The sequence below is a fragment of the Suncus etruscus genome, chromosome 10, assembly GCF_024139225.1.
Source record: "Suncus etruscus isolate mSunEtr1 chromosome 10, mSunEtr1.pri.cur, whole genome shotgun sequence".
NCBI classification, from domain to species: Eukaryota; Metazoa; Chordata; class Mammalia; order Eulipotyphla; family Soricidae; genus Suncus; species Suncus etruscus.
In genome coordinates this window covers 81,423,273-81,447,731 of record NC_064857.1, presented here as the reverse complement: position 1 = coordinate 81,447,731, position 24,459 = coordinate 81,423,273, and the positions used below count along the sequence as shown (strand labels likewise).

General features: G+C 38.3%; 1 protein-coding gene and 1 non-coding gene across 2 annotated transcripts in view; one reads left to right on the top strand and one right to left on the bottom strand.

The window, feature by feature from the left end:
* The window catches only part of SMAD2 (SMAD family member 2), a 961,241-nt gene that overhangs the window by 29,716 nt on the left and 907,066 nt on the right, over positions 1 to 24,459 (bottom strand). The window lies entirely within an intron of this gene.
* Positions 3,526 to 3,632, top strand: LOC126021558 (U6 spliceosomal RNA). The gene has a single exon (XR_007500063.1). It is a non-coding gene; the product is annotated as a U6 spliceosomal RNA (small nuclear RNA).

The following is a 24,459-nucleotide window of genomic DNA, read 5'->3' as shown; positions in this document are numbered from 1 at the left end:
ATGGTTCTCATATTTCTAAGAGACAGTTTTGCCCATTTTGGTAAAGATAGGTTTTGTTCATAATTTGCTTCAAGCAAGTAAATTCTTTGGGTAAAAAACATTAGCTAGAGCCAGGATTGATAGTACAAAGTGTAAAGTGCTTGCCCTGCATGCAGCCAGCCAGCCTAAGTGGGATCGCTAGTATGATTTCCATGGTACCCTCAAGCACGGCCAGGAGTGATTCTTGAGTGCAGTCAGAAGTAACCCCAGTATCGGATGAGACCCAAAAACCAAAGCAAAAACATTAGCTAATTTATTTATTTTTGCAATGCCAGGGAACTAACCCAGCAACTCATACAAGGTAAGCTCTATGCCACTGAACTATGTCTTCAGCTTTTATGAGGAGGTGAAGAGAAATGGGAGAACAGGGATGAGGAAAGTCAAATCCTATGATGCTCAGAGACACGAGGCTGGGATATGAGCAGAGTTATACCATGCATACATAGCATGCACTCCAGTCCTCTCAGCCCCCCTCATCCCTGGTGTGCTCTGAAAAAATATAATTTTTAAAAATGAGCCCAGGGGTGGGAATAATAGCACAGTGATAGGGTGTTTGCTTTGCACACAGCCGACCTGGGTTCGATCCCCTGCATCCCATATAATCCTCCTGCCAGGAGCCATTTCCAGAGCCAGGAGTAACCCTCAGCGCCATCAGATGTGGCCCCCAAAAAACCACACACATCCCAATTCGTAACAAAATTTATACAAATCATACAGAACAAATGTAAGTACAGAAGGGTCACAGCTATACAAAGAAACAATCTAATCAATTACAAAACACTTGAAGAATAAACTGAATGAGAAAAAAATGTATAATCCCACAGGAAAGCAAAATCATGGTACTATAAATTCTGTCAAAGAAAAAATTTTTATGCACTCAAAACTTTTCTTTAGAAAATTTTAAGAGAAAATTATTTTCAGGGCCAGAGATAGCACAGTGGTAGGGTGTTTGCCTGGTATGCAGCAGATTCGAACAGATGGTGGTTCGAATCCCAGCATCCCATATGGTCCCCCGTGCCTGCCAGTAGCAACTTCTGAGCGCAGGCCCAGGAACCACTGAGCGTGACCAGGTGTGACCCAAAAACCAAAAAAAAAAAAAGGATAAAATTATTTCCAATATACCCAAATGAAAATGCAGCAGACAATGACAAAAAGTAGAGAATGGCCCTCCCAGATTCCAAAATACAACATTAATCCTCAATAATGGAAACATTATGCAATTAGAAGTTCTTCTAACTGTAAAGAAGCCATAATAAGTAAAATGCTCTTTCTGATAAAATGACTGCTCTAAACAATATTACAAAAATCTATCATGTAGGGGCCTGAGAGATAGTATGGAGGTAAGGTGTTTGCCTTGCATGCAGAAAAGCACAGTGGTTTGAATCCCGGCATCCCATATAGTCCTCCTAGCCTGCCAGGGTGATTTCTGAGCATAGAGTTAGGAGTAACCCCTCAGCGCTGCCGGGTGTGACCCAAACACCAAAAATTAAAAAAATTTAAAAAAAAAGGGCCCGGAGAGATAGCACAGCGGCGTTTGCCTTACAAGCAGCCGATCCAGGACCAAAGGTGGTTGGTTCGAATCCCGGTGTCCCATATGGTCCCCCGTGCCTGCCAGGAGCTATTTCTGAGCAGACAGCCAGGAGGAACCCCTGAGCAATGCCAGGTGTGGCCCAAAAAAAAAAAAAAAACTACCCTGTGGAGGCTGAGCAATAGTATATTAAGTTGAGCTTGCAAGTGGCTGATCCAAGTTAAACCCCCACCGTCCCATACGTTCTTCCAAGCACTGAGAAGAAATTCCTGAGCACAGTGCAAGGAATGACCCCTAAATATCGCTGGGTGTGGTCCCAAAACAAAATAAAAAATTAAAAAAATAAAATCAAGTCTTTAGAATAAAATCAATCATAAAAAAGATAACAAGCTCCCCCTCCCACAAAAAAGATTTAAAAAAAAAATGGAGGGGGCTGGAGCGATAGCTGGAAGTCATTTGCTTTACACGCAGCCAATACAGGACAGACCCCAGTTCAAAGCCCAGCATCACATATGGTCCTCCGAGCCTGCCAGGAGCGACTACTGAGCATAGAGCCAGGAGTAACTCCTGAGTGCCCCCCCCCCCAGTGTGACCCAAAAGAAAAAGGAAGGAAGCCCCAGTGATAGGATAGAATGAAAGTACCATGGAGGTAGAGCACTCCTTGGAGGCAACCAACCCAGATTCAAACTCTAGCACAAGCTCAAGACAATCAATTAATCAATTAAAGTAAGTTAGCACTTGTTCCAGTCACCACCTGCCAACAAGTACCAGACCTCCTCAATGGCCTCCACAGGTCATAGAACTTTTATGTAAAGTTTACAATGTAAGTTCTTCCCTCTATCTTTGGGTTCCCTACAAGTCAGGTGTGCCTTTCTTCTCTTTTTTTTTTTTTAGGCCAAACACGGGGGTGGGGGTGGGGGGGTGTGGTGTGTGTGTGGGGGTGGGGAGGGGGGTGTGGGGGGCCTTTCTTAAAGACTTAAAAGCTGTTCCTTCACAAAGTAACAATCAGCAGGAAAGAGGGCTTCTAGCTCCTAGTAGGGAGAAAAGGTAGAAGTCTTAACTGCCTAGCTTCTATCATTGTCAACACAGATAGCCTGATCAAACAGATAATGAACAACTCTCCTCCCCACTTTCTGGGTAATTTTATACTTCCCAGTTCCTCTACATCCGGTTACCTCCATGCAAAATTACTGAATACTTCAATGTAAACTGTATACTGTATAGTTACCAGGTTTTAATATATACATGTAGAGAAATAAATACACAAGTAAAGGAATCTCAAAGACAATGAAACATATTTTTAAGAGTTAAAAGGAGAAAAATCCTCAACAAAATACTTTCACAAAATAATCAGACATGTTGAGATACAAACTGAAAAGAATTCACTTCTAGGGACTGGAGAGATAGCATGAAGGTAGTGTGTTTGCCTTGCATGAAGAGGGGTCCCCTGAGCCTACCAGGAGCAATTTCTGAGCATGGAGCCAGGAGTAACCCCTGAGTGCTGCCCGGTGTGACCCAAAATCAAAAACAAACAAACAAACAAACAAAAAAAAAAGAATTCATTTCTAAAAAGACTTTACAAACAACTGAAAGATTAAAAAGATATTTTTAAAAAGGATGCTGAGAAAAGTCAAGTTTAAAAAAGGAACATAGTTAATAGGTTGCTTGCCTTTTATGCTGCTGCCGAATTAGATTTGAAATCCAACACCCCTTATAATCATCCCCAATGTGAAGCAAGGAGTAAACAGCCAGGGCAGCCACTCAACACACCCTCCCTGCAAATACTGAATCAAGTAAAAGTGAAAAATAATTGGCAAGTAAATACTGTAATTTTTTTACTTTTACAAAAAAGAAATGCCCAATTACAGTACATTTGTGACTGCATGATTTTGTGGATGCAATTAATAGACCAATTATAGTAAGCTGTTGCAAAGATAAGGATAGAAAGTATTATCTAGGTGCTCGCTTCGGCAGCACATATTCTAAAATTGGAACGATACAGAGAAGGTTAGCATGGACCCTGCGCAAGGATGACACACAAATTCTTGAAGCATTCCATATTTAAAAAAAAGAAAAGAAAATATTATCTAGAGGGCCAGAGTGATAGTATAGGAGGCAGAATGATTGCCTTGAATTCAGCAACCCAGATTTGATCTCCAGCACCACAGAGGGTCCCCCAGCCCCTGCCTGGAATGATCTGTAAGAGCCTCTGACAGTGTGGCCAAAACAAAACAAAGGATATATATATTACTAAAGAAAAGGATAAAAGAAAAAGCAGGTGAAAAGAGGAAAAATAAAAACCGGTATTAACAGAAATATAAGAGTTAAGTGGCAGGCTTGTCAATATCAATATAAATATTCAACATGTTCAATTCACATCAGGAATGGAAATTTGCCAGAATGAAAGTACACACAAACTGTTTACAAGAAAAATGGCTTTTAGATATGCTGAAAATACAAAACTAAAAATACATAGCTGGTGCAAGCTTTAAATTTAAAAAATATAGGGGCTGGTACCAGAGATAGCATGGAGGAGAGGCCTTTCATGCAGAAGGACGACAGTTCGAATCCCAGCATCCTGTATCATCCCCTGTGCCTGCCAGGGGCAATTTCTGAGCATAGAGCCAGGAGTAACCAGAGTGCTGCTGTCTGGTGTGACCCAAAAACCAAAAACCAAAAAAAAAAAAAAAAAAATATATATATATAGGGGCTGAAGCGATATAGCACAGTGGTAGGGTGTTTGCCTTGCACGCAGCCAATCCAGGACAGGTGGTTCAAATCCCAGCATCACATATGGTCACCCCATGCCAAGGGCGATTTCTGAGCACCACTGGGTGTGATCCCCCAATAAACTATCAAAAATAATGATAATAATCAAATAATAATCTAAAATAATACACTATAAAAATACTTAACATTTAGAATACAAGATAAAAGTTGATTCATTTGAAGATACCAACCATATTATATTTATCTAAAAGTATAGTTTTAAAGTAGATGAAGCAAACCAAACAAATTTAAAGGATAAAATGAACAAATTGGGCTGGAGCAGTGGTGCAGGTGTAAGGCGTCTGCTTTGCGTGCGCTAGCCTAGGACGGTTCGATTCAATGGCATCCCATATGGTCTCCCAAGCCAGGACAGATTTCTGAGCACATAGCCAGGAGTAACCCCTGAGTGTCACCAGGTGTGGCCGAAAAACAAAAATCCAAAAAAATGAAAAAAATCAGTATCAGGTGAAAGTAACTCATTTTTGCAGTTAGATCATCCTAAACACACTCACTCATAGACACACATCCACACCTATATACATCATAGAAGCCTGTATCCTGGTCTACATTACATTTACTCACAGGCTCCTCCTCAAACATGGATAGAGACCACATACTGAGATAAGAAGTCAAAGGAAAAAGAATTTTAAAACTTTTAAACCTTATAGATAATGCTCTTTAGGCTATATGGAAAATTAGAAATCAAGGACTGAGACTTAGTAAAGTCAAAAATATTTAGAAATTAACAACTTGTGAGTTAAAGGAAATCAACAATTAGTGAGTTAAAGAAAAAAAACACAAAAATAAATCGAATTTTACAAAATAAGTGAATGACAACATAAAAGGGGAGGGCAGTCTAAAACTAAGTACTGCTTAAAAAATTTTTACTGCTGGCCTGAAGAGACAGTACACCAAATAAATCACTTGCTTTTCTGAATGAAGGTTGATCCAGGTTTCAAACCCAGTCATACCATATGGTCTCCTGAACAAGCTCAGGAGTGATACCTAAGTGCAGAGCCAGAAGTAAGCCCTATGCATCACCAAATATGGCTCCAAAACAAAACACAAGTTAGATAGGGATCTCTTTTTTGGAAAGCTACTTCCCTTCCCTATGGTATCCTAAAAGAAAGACACATCTTTTCAGACTAGAATTTAAACTGCATCCCTTTATTTATTGTGCCTTCTTTTCGGATGATTTCCCAAATGACCTTCTCTTTCTGCCCTCTCTACTTTAGCTAGGTTTTTTTTTCTCCTGAGGACTCGGCTGTCTGGCTTTTTTTTTTTTAACTGAAACCCAACTACAGATATATTTATGGTGCTTAAACAAAGACACTATTATAAGAAATTAAAAATAAATCTTCAGTTCCTTTTCCTTTCTTTTTCTTTTCTTCTTTCTCTTCTTCCGCCTTCCTCCTCTTCTTCCTTTTCTTTTTCCTCATTTTCTTCCTCTTCTTCCCCCTTCTTTCTCTTTTGTCTTCTTTTTTCTGTTTCCTTCTTCCTTTCTCCTCTTTTTCTTCTTCCTCCTCCACTTTTCTCTTCTTCCTTTTTTTATTCTTCTTCCCCTTCTTCCTTTTCCTCTTTTTCTTCTCACACTTCCTCCAACTCAACTAATATTCTCTTCCTGAGTCTCTGGGACTCCAATGATTCCTATGTGTTTCTGTTGAGTTTATCAAAGACATAGTCTAATTTCATCTGTTCACATTTTTTGAGTAGTTTATTCATTGTCTGATTGTTTGCTTTAAGGTTCTTTTCCAATCTCTTCTGCTGTATGGAGTTGATCTGCATCTCATCCTCTGGCACACTGACACTATCTTCAGCTGCTGTTACTCCCTTGCAAAGGTTTTCCATTGAGGTTTTCATTTCATCTACTGAGTTTTTCAGATCTGTTGTTTGAGTTCGGAGTTTTCTGAGTTCTATCACTGTGGTCTGTTCAACTCGATCTATGCTTGCTTTGAGTTCTTTGAGCATCCATACTAATACTCTAAACTCCTTATTCGAGAGGCTTTTCAGGTTATCTCCATTCTCTATGCGTGGTGTTGTCATGCATTGTTTCCCCATTGCAACACTTGTATAGTGGTTTTTACTATGTGCTGTGCTGGGGTTCGTGGGTTAGAAGATGCATGTGGCCGCAAAGCGAATCGGAATGGCTGCACTCCTCTGGCTCCACATTATTGGCTGGGGCTCTTACCGGGTTTTGGCCTTGGAGATTATGTTCGATGGTGTCTTCTTGACTGTCTTGGGCAGAAAAGCAGAGAGCAGCAAGGCAGCTGTCTTTTATAATGGCTCTCTGGTTTGGGCCCTGGAGATTGTGTTCGATGGTGTCTTGTGGCTGTTTTGGGCAGAAAAGCCAGCTAGATTTATTTAAGATGTCTCAATGCCCAGGTAAGTCAATTACTCTGTTATTGGGAGGAATACAAATTAGTAATGAACATTAATTTTCCTCTTATCAGATGGCCACTATTTGTCCAGCTTTGAAGAATCCCCAAGGTATGAGGAAGACATCTTTTTCATCTTGACACTATATTCTAAGTTTAATGACTCATTACCTATTAACCCTAATTCCGTCCTCTATATAATTTGGTCTGTTTTGTGTGGGTTTTTTTTTGTTTTTGGTTTTTGGGTCACACCCGGCAGCACTCAGGGGCTATTCCTGGCAGGCTCAGGGGATCATATGGGATGCCGGGATTTGAACCACTGACTGATTACCTTCATGCTATCTCTCCAGCCCCTAATTTGGCCTGTTTTATAAGAAATCTATTGCAACAATGACTTTAGCAACATATTACAATAACAAAAAATCTAAATATACAAATGCATACATGGAAATATAAATGGTCTTAAAAAGAAAACTATTTTGTAAAAAGTATTCTGATGTGTGCAACATGGATGCATCTCAAATATTTGGTTGGCTGAGAGAAAATTTAACATAAAAGAATAAATAATGAAAGATCCATAAAGTTCAAGAAGGGGTATAAGTTGAAAGCAGAAAATATTCAAACAGTAGTTGCCTCTAAGAAAGTATGAAAGAACTTTAAGTAACTGAGATGTTTATTCTTTATCTTAAAAAGGAAATTAGGGGCCACCTCCCAGTGGTACTGCAGTAAAAGGGCATCTTAGAATCAACACATGTTAAAATCAATAAAATGTCATATCACCTACCATCATAAATTAACTATTACATGCTAGGCTTAAAATATACTCAGGACCAGGAACTGGAGAGATGTACAGAGAAGGTAGGGTGCTTGCTTGCCTTGCACCAACTGACTCTGGTTTGGTGCCCCATCATCCCATATGTTCCCTTCCAGCATAGCCAGAAGTAAGCCCAAGCACAGACAGGTGTGACCTCCCCCCCAAAATAAACCAAATAAAACAAAAAAACAAAAATGTGTACATACACACAGACCCCGCAATAATCTCTTAAACTATGTCTAATTCTAACACTTGAAGTCTGAGAATATTGAGTTTATTAATAAAGATAATGAAATAATTTTATAAAGATCATATATACACCTAACAGTGTCAAGATCAGGAACTTAGCTCACATCTTGTTAAACAATTCTTTCTTCTCTACTAGTAGCTTTCTGAGCTTTCACTTTTATTACACCATCACTTCTATGACTAAAACTCAGTGACTCCTGAAGACCTCAAGTATTATCAAGAGTCTACTTAGTAATCTCTGTAATAATTTTAAGTCACATTTTCATTTAGTAAATATCAACTTGCATAAATCTCCTGAACAAATCATGGATAACCTAGGTAAGCATTAGTGTCTACTGCTTTATTATCTCAGCATTTAATAGTGGGTCTGATACAAGTACCTAAACATAAGGAATAACTAGAGACTGCTTTAGCACGTAAATAATGACATCATACTCTAGAAAGTTGAATGATCTATGGCATGCTATATAAATTATGCTTCACTATAGTTTTATAGAAAAAGCCTAGAATTTAATCCCGCAGGGCACATGGTAGTATGCTAACCCAAAGAACATGTCAGTGTAACATTCAGCATCACAATCATAATGAAAACATAAAATCTATGTTAGTAAAAAACAACATCATTCATTAATGTTCTTTGTTAGTATATAACAGTATCAAAGCTAATCTTCTGATAAGCATAAACTCACTGTATTTAAAGCATACAAAGGAAAAGCCATAAGAAAGTCTGTACATTACTCAAATGAGAAAAACATCAGCCAACACCAAGCTGTTTACAGCTAGTAAAGTAGAGGGCCATGTCTGACACTTTACATGAATAAAACACTTGCCAAAGAAAATCAACAACAATAAATGCCCAAATACACCAGCACAATATTTCCCAAATTTATATGACCATCTAAATTCAGGTCATTTTTATAACTTTAAGAAAGGGCTATTTAAGGTAAGCCATTGATGGAAAAAGAAAAGGAAAAGGGAAGAGAACAAAAAAAGAAAGAAAAACAACAAATAAATACAATGAAAAACAAAACTCATTTATATAATTTCCATCAGGTTGATATTTAATATTGTTTACTAAGGCAATTAACATCAAATATTAAAAATATACTTTCATAGGTGCAATAAATAAAAATTTAGTAGCAATGCTCTATGCATTGATACAGATGAGCAAGTGCAAAAATGTTAGGATCTCATGTGAAGTCCTGCAGTTCTCTTTAAAGATAGACCATACCCCCATCAATAGGATAAATTTCTGGCCAATCCTGGCCGATATCACTAGAGTAACACAAAACTGGGAAACTGAGGAAGCATTGATTAAAACCATTGAGACACAATTGTATCAACAAAGTTTCTCTATGCTTCTCAGTTGAAAGACAATCGCAGGATCAAGCAGATAGCCCAATAGTTAAATTTTGATTAAATACCCCTAGTAACAAGTACCAGTAAAATTGCACACACTCTGCACTAATTCAAAAGGTATGTTTGTTAAAATACTTTTGTAAGTTGTATTTATTTACTCACATACTTATAGATTAAGAGATAAGAGAGCAATGAGAAATAAGTTCAAAGATATATTAATTTAAAAAATTTGGGGCCGGGCGGTGGCGCTAAAGGTAAGGTGCCTGCCTTGCCTGCGCTAACCTTGGACGGACCGCGGTTCGATCCCCCGGTGTCCCATATGGTCCCCCAAGCCAGGAGCAACTTCTGAGCACATAGCCAGGAGTAACCCCTGAGCGTTACTGGGTGTGGCCCAAAAACAAAAAAAAAAAAATTTGAACCTTCAAATCATAAACCATTAAGTCAGTTATACTGTTCCTGTCAGTACTTGATGGTTTACTATATCAAGCCACCAAAATATGAACCTTTTACTAATTTTTCTATTTTTCATGGTTCTTTATCTGAAGAGTGTAGTCAACAATGTAAAGAAGCCATAATCTAGGCCAGAGTTCTTCAACCACTGGTTTGCTAATGTAGTAAAGTTAAAAGCCGGCTGCGCTAGAGGTAAGGTGCCTGCCTTGCCTGCACTAGCCTTGGACGGACCACAGTTCGATCCCCCGGCATCCCATATGGTCCCCCAAGCCAGGAGCAACTTCTGAGCTCATAGCCAGGAGTAACCCCTGAGCGTTACCAGGTGTGGCCCAAAAACCAAAAAAAAAAAAGTTAAAAGCCACTGTTCTATCACCTTGGTTCAAATTGATGGTTCACGGGTATGAAAAGATTGAAGAAACTGCTCCAGGTTGTCACTAAGATTAATAAAGAATAAAATTAAAGGAGCTAATAAATTAACAGAATAACATCAAACAAAATAAAGTATTTTAATAGAGTTGAGTCTCCTGCTCAGGAGAAATAGATGAACCCAAGAAAAACCATTCATACACAATAACTTGTAACTATACATCCATATTATTTGTACTTGCAGCAATCCTTTCATTTTCTGTATGACCAACAAGAATGGAAATTTATTATTTTTATTTTAAAGAGTTCAGAAAACAAGAGCTGTATGTTTTGATTAAAAATCTCTCAGACCAGGTAGAGTTCAAAGAGCAGGAGCACATGCTGTGCATGACTGAGGCTTAGATTTGATCCCTAGGATTAAGCAAACCAATCTCCATCATCCTACATATTACATCTATGTACTTCATCACAACAGAAATGAGGAATAAGAAATAGAGAGGAAAAACCCTTCCTCGACATTTTACATTTCCTCATAACTAAGAAAGGAGCTGCATAGCACAGCGGCAGGGTGTTTGCCTTGCACGAGGCTGATCCTTGACAGACCTGGTTCGAATCCAGACACACCCAGACACCCCACCCCCACGTCTGCCAGGAGTGATTTCTGAGCACAGAGCCAGAAGTAACACCTGAGCATCACCAGGTGTGGCCCAAAAACCAAAAATAAAACACAGGACATATGTAAAAAATAACATTAACACAGGACATACGCAAACAATTTATTTGCTTTGTCCACACTCGGCTTCGCTCAGGACTTATCTTACTCTGTGCTCAACCAAATACCAGGAATTAAACCAGTCAACCACAATGCAAAACAAGGGTATTAGCCTTGTACTATCTTTCTGGCCCTCACTGACATCTCTATGAAATAATACTTTGTTTTTGGATTCTCTATTTGTATAGAACCACGTTTTATTTACTACTATGATTTCAAGCAACTCTTTTTTTTATTGTTTTGTTTTTAGGTCAAACCCAGTGGCGCTCAAGAGTTACTCCTGGCTCTTCACTCAGAAATCACTCCTGGCAGGCACAGGGACCATATGGGATCCTGGATTTGAACCACTGTCTATCCTGGATCGGCTGCTTGCAAGGTAAATGCCCTACTGCTGTGCTATCTGTCCGGCCCCAAGCCACTCTTAAAGTCATAATTTAAGCCCATTATCTCTGTTGTTCTTTTAATGACTTTTTTGTATATTCTACATTCTCCACAATTCTATGTAAACTTTTATGATCACTGCACAATATTGGGGGGGGGGGGGGGACATGCAACCCAGGGGTGTTCAAAGGTTACTCCTGGCTCTGCATTCAAACATCGCTCCTGGAATCTTGGTAGACCATATGGGATGCCGGGTCAAACCCGGGTCCATCCAGGGTCAGCTGCGTTCAAAGTGAAAGCCCTACCACTGTGCTCCGGCCTCCCACTATACAATTTTTAATATGCAAAAGTAAGCTATGATCTGAATCAGATTAAATTATTAGAGAATTTAAGGGAAAAATCCATTTTTTGCCTCTTCCCTTCACTGATGTTGTGATAACCAGGGACTGCACACAAATCATTTTAGTTGTGCTCACTTTCTGGTTATAATGCTCACTTGGGATCACATTGCCTAACTGTGGTACTTCTACGTCTTTTAGTGATGTTCATCCACACGTGACTGAGGTACATTGGAAGAAGGCCCTTCACGACCCTAGAGTAGCACTGCAACTAGGATAGTACTTGGAGCATATGGCAGCACCAGCTCTGGATCTGTTTGGAGTCATTCACTGAACAACTGCAATTCACAAACATCTGAATTTACTGTACAGTTGGTTGTTCCAATATGTAAATCACCTCAGGAATAAAAAAAAATGGTCACATTTTCTCTGTTCCTGTGCTAAGTAATTAGGATTGTATTACAAATGCAATGTAATTACAAATGCAATGCTAGATTCTGTTATATTCTTTGGATAAGTGTTAATTTTGTTTTTACTAGCCACTTGTTTGCACTCAAACTAAAAAGGGGTGCCTGAGAACAAATCAAGCAAAGGTTTCTAACTTTAGCAAGGCAATCCAGTTATTTAGATCAATTATAAGTTATATTAGATCAATTATAAGCAGATTCTGGGGCTCTCTTTGTTCGGTTCTCTTTCTTCAGCACCTGTCCCAAGTACCAAACTCTTACTTTACAGGTTAAAAAAAAACAAAACAGTAAGTTTTATATTAAAATTTTGTCTAACCTTCCTTTTATGTTTTGATAATAGTTAGCAAAAAAGAAAATTGGGCCAGAGAACTAATACAGTACATAAGGCAATTGGTCTTGATACAATTAACTCAAGTCAATCCCCAACTCCTGAAGTTGCCCCCAAACAAAGTTAAAATAGAAAGAAAACTTACAATCTGCCATTCCTATTATCCAATTCCCCACTCCCCAAAACATTTATTTTTATTCTCCATTGCCTTAATTTCTCTTTTGCGCAAAGTTTTTAATAATCTTAGGTAATGCTGATCTAGTAACATTATTATGGTCCCTAAGCACTGTCCAAAGTGATCCCAAGCACAGAGCCAGGAGTGAGCTGTGAACGCCCCCCCCCCCAATAAAATAAACTATGAACCACCACCCCCAAAATGAAAGGGCCAGAGATGAAATTTCAATGTAAGAGTCTTGTGTGGCTTTGAAATTTGTTTCTTCAGGATCAATGTAATTGTGATCTGAGTATGCTAAGCTGGGGACAGAAAAGCGATTGAGAGTATCTGGTGCTTTGATGGTGGGCATGGTGTAGCAGCAACACAAGTATAGCACAATAAGATTAGTACTAATTAAGTGCCCAGAGCACTTTAGTTTTGTTACTATTCATAGAATTACTTACTTTCTTAATATCATTTCCACTTGTTTGTTGCCAGCATTTATTTAAAAAATGTTTTTAATATAGTGATCCTGATACACCATTATATAAATGCAAAGACTGCTAAATTTACTCAGGTGCTTTAATGGCATTATTTTCTTTTTGAGTTATATCACGTAGTCATGTCTTGTTACATGCTATAAAAAACACATGCATATTGGTTCGTTTGTTCAGTCCTTTACATCTTTTATGTTTTCCTCACTTTACTGGTTTGGTCCTCCTCTGGACCAAAGAACTACTTATTCTATTATGAATCTTATGGAAAGTATTGTATTTTATGATTACGTCTATTTTTGCTGTTTTTCTTAAACAGTCCTTTATTGGATTGAGGACATAACTTTTTACATTTCTGAGTTATCCAGGTGTCTATCTTGACTAATGAAATTTATCAAATGCCTCTGATCAAGAAATGTGATCTTAAAAGTTTTTTAAAGCTTTATTTATTGATTAATTGATAGTTTTTTGGTCCACATCTGGCAGTGCTTAGGGGTCACTCCTGGCTCTGCACTCAGAAATCACCCCTGGCAGACCACAGGCCCACATGGGATGCCAGGAATTGAACCAGGTCCCTCTCAGGACGGCCACACCCCACCGCTGTGCATCTCTTTGGCCCCTAAGTTTTAAATATTATAAACAAGTTTGGAATTGCTAGGATACTATAAAATTATTCTTAACGTATATTGCTAAAGTATATTTTGTTAACCATTTTGTTATGAGTTATTTCTTACCAGTAATCTGATACAATCAATCCCAAATAAAATCAGGAAGATAAAAGAACTTCCAAGGTCAAGAATCATATAAAAATAAAATTGAGGGCCCGTAGAGATAGCACAGTGGCGGCGTTTGCCTTGCAAGCAGCCGATCCACAACCAAAGGTGGTTGGTTCGAATCCCGGTGTCCCATATGGTCCCCCGTGCCTGCCAGGAGCTATTTCTGAGCAGACAGCCAGGAGTAACCCCTGAGCACTGCCGGGTGTGGCCCAAAAACCAAAAATAAAAAATAAATAAATAAAATAAAATTGATATTCCTACACCTTGGTTTGATAAAAATTAAGAACAGAGAAGGATTGAATAACAATTGAAAGGGTTTTTTCAAGGCCAGGAGACAGCTCAAAAAATTATAGAGGAATGCTTAGCATGATAGGGTTCTGGGTTTAAACCCTGGCCCTGCACTATCCCCTGCAACCCCCAGACACTGAATAGGAGACCATGAGCACTGCCAGGTGAGTCCAAAATCAAAAAGGTAAAGGAGGTTTACACCATTATAGTAAAAACACTACTAAGCTTTTTTTTTTTGGGGGGGGGGGGTTGAGTCACATCCAGCAGCACTCAGGGGTTTTACTCCTGGCTCTACGCTCAGAAATCACTTCTGGAGCCGGAGAGAGCGAGCATGGAGGTAAGCCCTGAGTACTACCCAAAATAAAATCAATAGCAAAAAAAACACAAACTCAACTATACTTCTTAGGTCTTTCTTTCATCCCTGTAGTTTAGAAAATATTTAGCCATCTCCTAAATTGAGAATATTGTAGGAGATAAGACATATGAATGTATCTTGAGGGGCCAGAGTGATAGTACAGTGGGTAGGTGCCTTGCATATGCTGATCTGGATTCAAATGCCGGCATCTCATATTATCCCCCAAGCACTGTCAGGAATGACCTCTGAGTGCAGAGCCAGGAGTAACCCCTGAATACTGCTTGGTGTGCCCCCCCCATAGAAAAGACCCATTATTGTTTTTTTTTGTGTGTGTGTGCTCAGGGGTTACTCCTGGCTCTGTGCTCAGAAATCGCTCCTGGCAGGCTCAAGGGACCGTTTGCTTTGAATGCAGAAGGACAGTGGTTCGAATCCCGGCATTGCAGATGGTCCCCTGAGCATAGAGCCAGGAGTAACCCGTGAGAGCTGCCGGTTGTGACCCAAAAAAACAAAAAACAGAAAAGAAAAGAAAAGAAAAGAAAAGAAAAGAAAAGAAAAGAAAAGAAAAGAAAAGAAAAGAAAAGAAAAGAAAAGAAAAGAAAAGAAAAGAAAAGAAAAAAGAAATCACTCCTGGCAGGCTCAGGGGATCATATGGGATGCCAGGATTTGAACCACTGTCCTTCTGCATCCAAGGCAAACACCCTACCTCCGTGCTATCTCTCCGACCCCACTACTGAGATCTTGATGCTTCTGCATTTTAAAAATATCTTCCCTGCAAACAAAATAGATACTATCTTTGAGAAGATTTAAATATCAATTCTAAAAATAGCTGTCCAAAATTATTTCAAGTCTTTCCAAAAATGGAAGCTTTTACTAAAATGTATCATTAAAATTGGTTCCAAAATATTCATTTTATAAACCTACAGTACAGCAGATAGGGTGCTAACTTATATATGACTGACCTAGGTTTGATCCCTGGCATCCCATATAGTCCCCCTAACCCCACACCACCAGTCATAATTTCTGAGTGTAGAACCAGGAATAACCCGAATACTGCCAGGTGTGGCCTAAAAACAAACACAAAAATATTACACAAAAAATAATCATTTTAAAAGTAGCTAACCCAGTCCCAGGTGCAAAAACGAAGGCATTGTCATTCCACCCCCTTCAAAAGGGAAGACAGGTTACTACCCAGCCCTGCCTGGCTTTGTCCAACCTGGATTTTCATCTCTTCAGACCTCACCTTGACATACAAAGACATCCTAACTCTAATCACCTAACCACACAACAATATCCCAACACTTCCAACAACAGAAGATGGAAAAGCCCCAAAAATAAAACAAACATATGTCAAGAAGAACCTTGGGATGAATTCAAGAGGAACAACGTTAAACATCATCAGGGACCCAGAGTTAGGAAGGTACAGTTTAGAAGCGGCAACAAAGATATCATTGCTATGCAGTGGCATGCACCCACCCACACCCTAGAGCTCTGAAGGAAATTAGCTAAAAGAGATCTAAATCCAAATACTCCAAGACAACCTAATCAGAATGATATAAACCATAGTTAGAAATAGAATACCCAAAGTAGTAAGATCAAAGAAGAAAATGATATACAAAGGTTTACAGAGTTCCTAAACAAAAACATCCAGCAGTGGTGGAATACAGTAAAAAAAAATTCAATGACATGAACGTCAAAAATATTTTACCCAGACATACTCACTCAAAGAAACAATACACAACTTCATGGATTAAACAACTCAGGAACTTCATAGACTCAAAAAACTCATCAATCATGTCTGAAAGCCAATCATGAATAACTTTGGAATTTCAGTAACTAAAAATATTTTAATTGCTCATTTAAAAAAAGCTGACAGAATTTTAAATCTTACTTTAACATGCGATTTTTTTAAAAAATATTTAAAGAAACTTTTATGGTGACCGGAGAGTTAGTACAGGGGATAAGACATTTCTTTTTGCACATGGCACATGCCTACCTAATCTGAGAACAGTTCATTTCTCCCACTCCCTTAACCTCCCACCTAGAAAAGTTTTCTGGGGCCAGAGTGCTTATTCTGTTAAGCTGAGTTCATGCTTTGTAGGCAGGCATCAAGTGTATTGTTTATACCTGCGAATAAAAATTATAAAGTTGGAGACGGAGAGATAGCATGGAGGTAAGGCATTTGCCTTGCATACAGAAGGTCATTGGTCTGAATCCCGGCGTCCCATATGGTCTCCTGAGCCTGCCAGGAGCAATTTCTGAGCATGGAGCCATTACCCCTGAGCACTGCCGGGTGTGACTCAAAAGCCAAATATATATATAGTCACTTTTTTTTTAGGGGTTACTACTCCTGGTTAAGCGATCAGAAATCGCCCCTGGCTTGGGGGGACCATATGGGACGCAGGGGGATCGAACCGCGGTTCGTTCCATGGCTAGTGCTTGTAAGGCAGACATCTTACCTCTAGCGCTACCTCACCGGCCCCATAAGGTCACTTTATAGAAACAAAATTTCTTTCAAGTGACTTGTTTTACATTATAGATTTTGCTTGTACACTCCTTAACATACATATTCCCTCCTTTTTATCCTCTCTTCCCCAACCCTGCCCTAGAAAATTTGGGAGTAAACCAAATTAGGGAAAAAAATTATCTTCTGACATGAATACAAACCCACAAAATTAAGCCAAGTTCATAAAGCAGCAAAGTCTGGAGTGAATATAAAGTTCAGGTCTAATTTAAGCACTTTATGAAGAGTTTTGTTAAAAAAAAATTACAAAAACTCCAGTTAGGGGCGGGGAGAGATATCAGCAGGCTGAGAGAATACTTTTATATATAAGAAGGCTGGGTTCAATGGTCTCCAAAATACGTGAGCAACCCCCAAGCTTTGTTGTAGATGTCCCATATCCCCCCAAAAGAAAGAACTCCAAATACTTAGAAATCTATGGGTTTTGAGAAAAATGAAAAACATTTGTGTAATGATTCTCAGAGACAAAATAGAGGAGGACTGGAGGGTCTAGCTCCCAACATGAGGCTCACCATAGATTGTTGGGTGCAGTCACAGAAATAATTACACTGAGAACTATCATAACAAAATGTGACTAAATGAGGGAAGTAGAAAGCCTGTCTAGAGTACAGGCCGGTGTGGGGTGGGGGGAGGAAAAAATAAACAATAAAACAAACAAATAAATAAATGAGAGGCTATGCCAAGTCCCCCACACCTAGTCTGGTCCTGCCTTTCATAGGGAAAAAAAAAAAAAGAAAGAACAAACTCCAGTTTCTGGGACCACAGATGTGGCTGACTCTGGTTTGATCCCAGCACAATTTGCCAGAGCTCAGGTGCAGCTCTGGAGGCACTCTTTCGCCACAGGGCATCCACTGGTACTACAAAGCCTGAGCACAGCTTAGGATGATTCCCACCCCAAAAAATACATAAAGTTTCCTTCTCTTTGAAAATAAGTATCATTAGGTAAAAGGTTATCAATGATATCTTGTTGAGAAAAAGTTAACAGATGCTGCTTATGAACCCCTCTTCCCATATTTAAAATTCCTTACCCCTTCTTTCTTCTGAATTCAGCAAATAATAAAAAGTTGTTTTATTAAAATAATACTTATTTCATGCAGCTGTGTGTGACATCCTGCCATTCTCCAAGATTTCAAAAGAATAATAGAGCTTACTCAATAAGTTGAACTTGGGGAGCTCCTCCCCACTCCTTATCAGTGCCTGAAAACAAATTCTCGTCAAATTTGTTTTCCTCCTTAATGCATAAAATCACAAAAAGATGACCTGGTTATTGAAGTTATAACCAAAATTATGTAGTAGCAATTAATCTCCATGGGGCAGACAGGGCATATATCCAACCTGTGTTTGATCCCTGGCACTGTATATGGCCCGGAACACAGAGTGAGGAGTAAATCCTGAGCTTGGACTCCCCAACAGCAGTCCCCCACAGGTCCGGTAGTCAGGATGATCAGTGTCCCCACAAAGACAGTGACCCATAGAAGAGCAGGGGCAACTGCTGAGACAGTGGCACTTCACCTGGACAATCCTGCATTTTCCCTTCATGTCCTAAGTCAAAGGCTGGCTCATGAAAACCTCAAAGACTAGGTGCTCCATGGGAAATGCCTCAACCCTAATTCTAAATGGCCCCAACTTAGCGCATCCGAGGAGACTTGCCAGGTTTCACGTGGCTTTCTAATGAATGCCTGGAGAGGGTGTCCAGAAAGGGGGCTGCTACAGGTCCTGCCTGGGAAATCAGGATTGCTTGTGGATGGCATCTTTGATAAAGCACATGCATTTTGGGAGGAAGGGAGAACAAAGTAGAACTTCTGACAGTCACAAGTTTCTCTTAAGATGTCTATCATATTTCAAAGCCTCAAACAACATGACTGTAAAATCAAACTCAAACTATAGAAATAGTAGAAGATAACTTCCCAGTGTATGAAGGACCAAATGAAGTAGATGTGCTGGGTTTTCCATGAAAATTTTATAAGAGCCCTATTCTCAGAAAAGATATGAGATGCCCAAGTTAAATATTCTTTGGGGAAAATATAATATCTCTAGTTTTCATATATACAATACAGAATTATTCAGTATGTAAAGAGGAACAAAACATGAGTGAATATCCAAAAAATAAAAGATAATAGAAGCAGACCCAGAGATGAACTACTAGAGTTGCCAGACGGGGCTAGAAAGATAGCTCAAGGATAAATGGGATTGCCTGGATTCTATCTCCAGCACCACGTGGTCCCTTGGAAACCATGTGTCCAGTACAAATCTGGATCCTGAGCTTAATCCCCAGAGCTGTGCGTGCACTAAAATAAAAAAATATCCAACAGTAAAGGGCAGGACATCAAGGGAACTTGGTCCATAGAAAAGGGGGGGGGGGATTATTGAATAAATTTAACTTATAAGTAGACACAGCACACAATAGGATTAAAAAACCCAAAGTTAAGTCCATAGAAAATATAAAACCTGGAAGTGGAAGCATGTAAAGAGCATGGGAACAACAGAGCTAGTAGAGCAAGTAGTGTACTTGCCTAGGCCAACCAAATTTGATCATCACCCCATGTGGCCTCCTGAACCCTGCCATAAGTGGTTCCTTGAGAACAGAGCCAGGTATGGCATCAAAACAAAACTAACCTAAAGGAGAACAGAGCATAAAATACAAGTGGAATTTAGCCTAACTAGAAAACAAGCCAAACTACAGAATATACTAAACTGGTGTGTGCTATTACTTCCTCCTCCAAAGGCCATGTATAATATTAGTTTCAGGCCCTTTGGATGAAATTACACTTATTTACATTTCAAAAGCTTGGGAACAGGAAGAAGTAAAGGATATGGTTAAATTTTCCACAGTATTATGATTTTCTCATAATGTTGTTAACTACATAGGAATGATCTGGGGAAGCTGGTTCAAGCTAAGAATAGAAACAGACCAAGAAGGATGAGAGAGACTGTTTACAGCAGGTAGGGTGTTTGCCATGCAGATGGCTGAACTAAGGTAGTTGATCAATAGCACCACATATGATTCCAAGTACTTCCCAGAGTAATCAATGAGCAGAGAGCCAGGAGTAAGTCCCAAGTACTGTCAGCCCCAAGTATCACTAGGTATGGCTCAATCTGCACCCACTCCCATCCCCTGCCCAAAGATAAAAGCTCAAATATGCTAGGAAAATGAATGATTGTGAAAATTTCAGATGTCTATGATTTTTAGATGTCAAGTCTAGGTTAGTCAATATATTCTTTAAAATCAATACATCACATTAATAAAAGATGGTAAGTGGGAACAGTGATTATCACAAGTGTCAAATGCGAAAATTAAAGAAATTAATCTGGGTATAATTCAGTAAAATTTGATAAGGAAACAAAAGCTGTAGGATAGGTGGATTTTCTCCATTAATAAGGTAAATAATGATAAAAATATACTAGGTGGGCAAAAGATACAGTTCAAAGTTGAAGCATGTGCTTTGCAGGCAGGAGGCCCAAAATCCATTGCCCTCAATACCGTCCCCTCTACTCCCCCACAAACCTTGCAGAGCACCACAGCAGAACTATGAGAAGCCCCGAAATATTTCGAGGGGAGCAAATCCAAAAAATAAAAAAATAAAAACAAAAAATGCTCTATACATTGTAATTACGTAGTAAAGGGGGACTATGAATATCACTCTGTCCTGGAGCAGGAAGGAGCTCTCGTCAAAAAAATGACCTGCAAATATAGCCAAGTGCCTTTTTAGCAAAATACCTTTCACAGTCTCATAGGACCAAGACCTCAAAATACTTTCATAATTAATAAACAGGACACACTGAATGCTGAGACTGATCAGAGATAAGCTATTATCCAATCTCCAAGCTAATTTGCTTTACAAAAAGTTTCATTGTTCTAATTGACACTATAAATGCTAAACATTTGAATAAACTAAATTATGCAAAATGCAATATCATCTGAAGTTTTTTTTTTTGTTTGTTTTAAGAAAAAGACAACACAATAAGTGAAGAAAGAAAAGGAAAGTGTTGGTATGCTGGTGAATATTACAAATAATGATAGCTATAGTGCCTACTGTTTACAACACTCGTAATTTCAAAGGATTGAAAATAAAAGTTGACTACATGACATTTACTTCTTTGTGTGTTTAAGTATGTAGAAGATAGGAAAAAATCAAAGAGGATAATTATCCTGAAAGGATACAGACACTGGCAATATAACTGTATTTGGGGGTGTAAGGCAGGTTGGGCCACACTCAATGGTGCTTCGGAGTTACACCTGGCTTAGCACTCAGAAATTACCGTATATACTCGCGTATAAACTGACCCACCCCCTCCTAATTTTACCCTAAGAACTGGAAAAACTTAGTGACTTGAGTATAAGATGAGGTGGAAATGCAGCAGCCACTGGTAAATTTCAAAAATAAAAATTATACCCAAAACGATTGCAATAACTGAGGAATCAGGTTAAATGTTTTTCAATATTTATTGATAAAGAAAAACTGTAAACTAGCAACAACAACTTGAAAACTTTAAATGAAGTGCAGAAAACTAGTTTAACAGGTATCAAGCTAAACCACAAAGGTTAAATTCCTTCACAACTGGATTCCTCCTCCTCCTCATCTGTATGACCAAACAGAGCTTTAGCTGTTTCTGATGTGAGAGTATCAGCATTAGACATTGTCATCATTACTGAGTGTGCAGATATCATCACTGCTGTCGGCATACAAAGTGGGTTAAATAGTTCAGTGGCACACAGTTCAGTCCAGCCGCCTACCTCTTCAGCTCAGCTGGGACTTGTGGACTGAGCTGAAGCCCTGCCCCTTACAGAAGATGGCAGAAGACAACCGGAGACTACGTGCATTTGATTCGATGAGTTCGAGTTTTTGGTACAAATCTTGTGCCGGAAAAACTAGGCTTATACTCCAAGTACATAGGTACTCCTGACAGTGCTCATGGAACCAAATGGTTGGGATACCTGAGGTAAGCAGCTTGCTAATACCCAGATCAGCAGCATGCAAGGCAACCACACTATTTTATTATTGCTCTAGCCTAATACAATTGTGGTTTTTGTTTTGTTTTGTTTATAGGCCACACTCAGCAGCACTCAGGGGTTACTCCTAGCTCTGTGCTCAGAAATTGTTCCTGACGGGCAAGGGGGACCATATGGGATGCTGGGATTCGAACCAACGTTGGTCTTGGGTCTGCCGCTTGCAAGGCAAACACCCTACCGCTGTGCTCTCTTCGGACCCCTAATATGGGTAAGATACTGGGAGATATTCTTCCAGTCTATAATTTGTAGTGTATAGTTTTTGAATCATGTACACATACTATGTTTTTAAATTTTCTGTGTTTTTATACAGAAACAGAATTGCCCTTTGAAAGAAAAAAATGACTTCAAAGAATAAGAGTAATATCTATTGCCCAATGTATATATATAATTAAACTTAGTACGTAAGTATTAACAATAAACTATAAAACAATTATGTGTCACCCATAAATAACCATTATTAACAACTGGGTATATTTTTCTCTAGAGGTTCATTACTAAGTATCCATTTTGTAAGATTGGTATAAATTTTTACTATACATATCTAATTCTGATATAAAATTAGCTGGTTAAATTTTCTTTGCAACTAAATAATTGAAAAAATTATACTTCAGAAATCTCTAACCACATTGTCTTGTTATTGTAATTATTCATTTGCTTTATTCCCCACATTTTAAATTTTAGTCTCCAATTCCACTGTAGTTTTTCCCTTTTCTTTATTATTTGTAGATATTATGTATTAAGTTATTGTTCTACCTTTTATTATTTATACTGTAGATATTTATAAATATATATTAAAAGCTTGTCTGATCCTTTACCTAAATATCAATTGCAATTATCTTTATCAATACTAAGCCTCAAAAATATTTGACATTGAAAAGCTTCAAGAAACTTTCTACTATACAGCCACTGCACCTTAATAGGTTAAGTTCTACCGTTTAGAACATTGAGAAGAAAACAGCAGTGACTTGTATGTATAACTATATGGTCAACCAATTCAGGGCAAAATATGAAGATATTAATTATCTAAAGGGGAATGAAAAAGTCAGGACAATGCTTCTGTAGTACTAAAATGGAATGATAGAGAAGAAATTCTAAGTCAATAAAATGAAAAGATTAAGGACAAAAATCTGTTATATTTTTAATTACGTAATTTGCCACATGTTCTTAAACTAAATCTATTTATTTTAGGTCTGTAAAACTCATTTTAGGTTTGTAAGACCTTAAAGTATTACATTACCAATTGACACTTTTAAGAAAGTAAGCTTAATTGAATCTATTTTGTGTTATCTTTTGTTTTATTTCTCTGATAGACCTTTTTGTCCCAATCGATACCACACCCTTTTCAGTCTATTATAATGAGTAATGCTATATATTCATATATAATCAACAGACCGTGTATCTTGTAAGTTAAACATTAACTAGTTTAATTATTATAAAACAATATAATCACACAAACAATATAGTAATAAGAGTTAACAATGTTAACTCAATGTTAAAGGATTTTAATAGTTAAGAAATGACTCATAATCTGATATAACTGTTCTAAAAACAAACTATAAAATTTATGGCACCAAACCACAGCTCAAGAAGTCTAAAATTATTTTAAGATAACAACCAATACTAAACAAATAACATTTCTTGCAATATTACAAATAAACAATTTCTAAATTTCAAGAATTTTTGATAGAGAAAATGGTTATACACAATAACAATTTTACTGTCAGTAGGTTAAGGAACAATAACAATAATTTAATGATGAAAATGTTCTAGAACAAGATAAATTTCAAAGATTAAAGGAAGAACAGAAAAATAAGAAATTTGACAAAGGTTGATTTCTCTGGTTTAAATACCTATAACCAGAAATTTTAATCATTTTAACATTTAAACATTTTAATCATCAAAGGCTCCTAAGTCTCCTTAAAGAACAAAACTGTACAGCACTATTCATAGATTCTGTCAGTTCAGTCAATGACCCCACTCACTACACAGGCAATCTGACTCTTAGATGAAGCTGTGCAAAATACAAGGCTCCCTGTCTTCCTTGAAGAAAACTGTTAACTGATAGAGAATACAAAAGACATTATTTCACTGCCATTACTCTTTAGTCTCAACAACCATCTTCCTTCCCACAGTCAGAGTCAATACTTAAATTTATTGAGACTTTGGAGTCTTTTTCCTCACTGTTCAGTACTTTCTTCAGCCACAACCCATCACAATCAACTCACCGGCCTGTACAGCATTGCTGTGGCAGTGCCTAAGGATGTCCCAACACAACAGCTGGCTCAGTACCCTTTCAATGCAATAAACCCTACCACCACATTCTCACAGACCATTTTAAAGTTCCTCTTGAATAAAAATCTCCTTTACACCACGGTTCAACTTAGGCACCAATCTTTTCTTAGAAGGAAATTTTCTAGAAGCCACTGAGAATCTAAGTTCCCCTACTTTGAACATAGACCCCAGCACACTGATATCACCTACTAGACTACTCACTACATTTTCTAAAATTACCTTAGTTTATCACTACTTAAAAGCAAACCAAGAGCAAAGACTATGGGGGTGGGGGAGGGATTCTGGATTTTGCAGGCACACCTAGGGGTGCTTGCTTAGTGCTTACTCCTGGTTTTG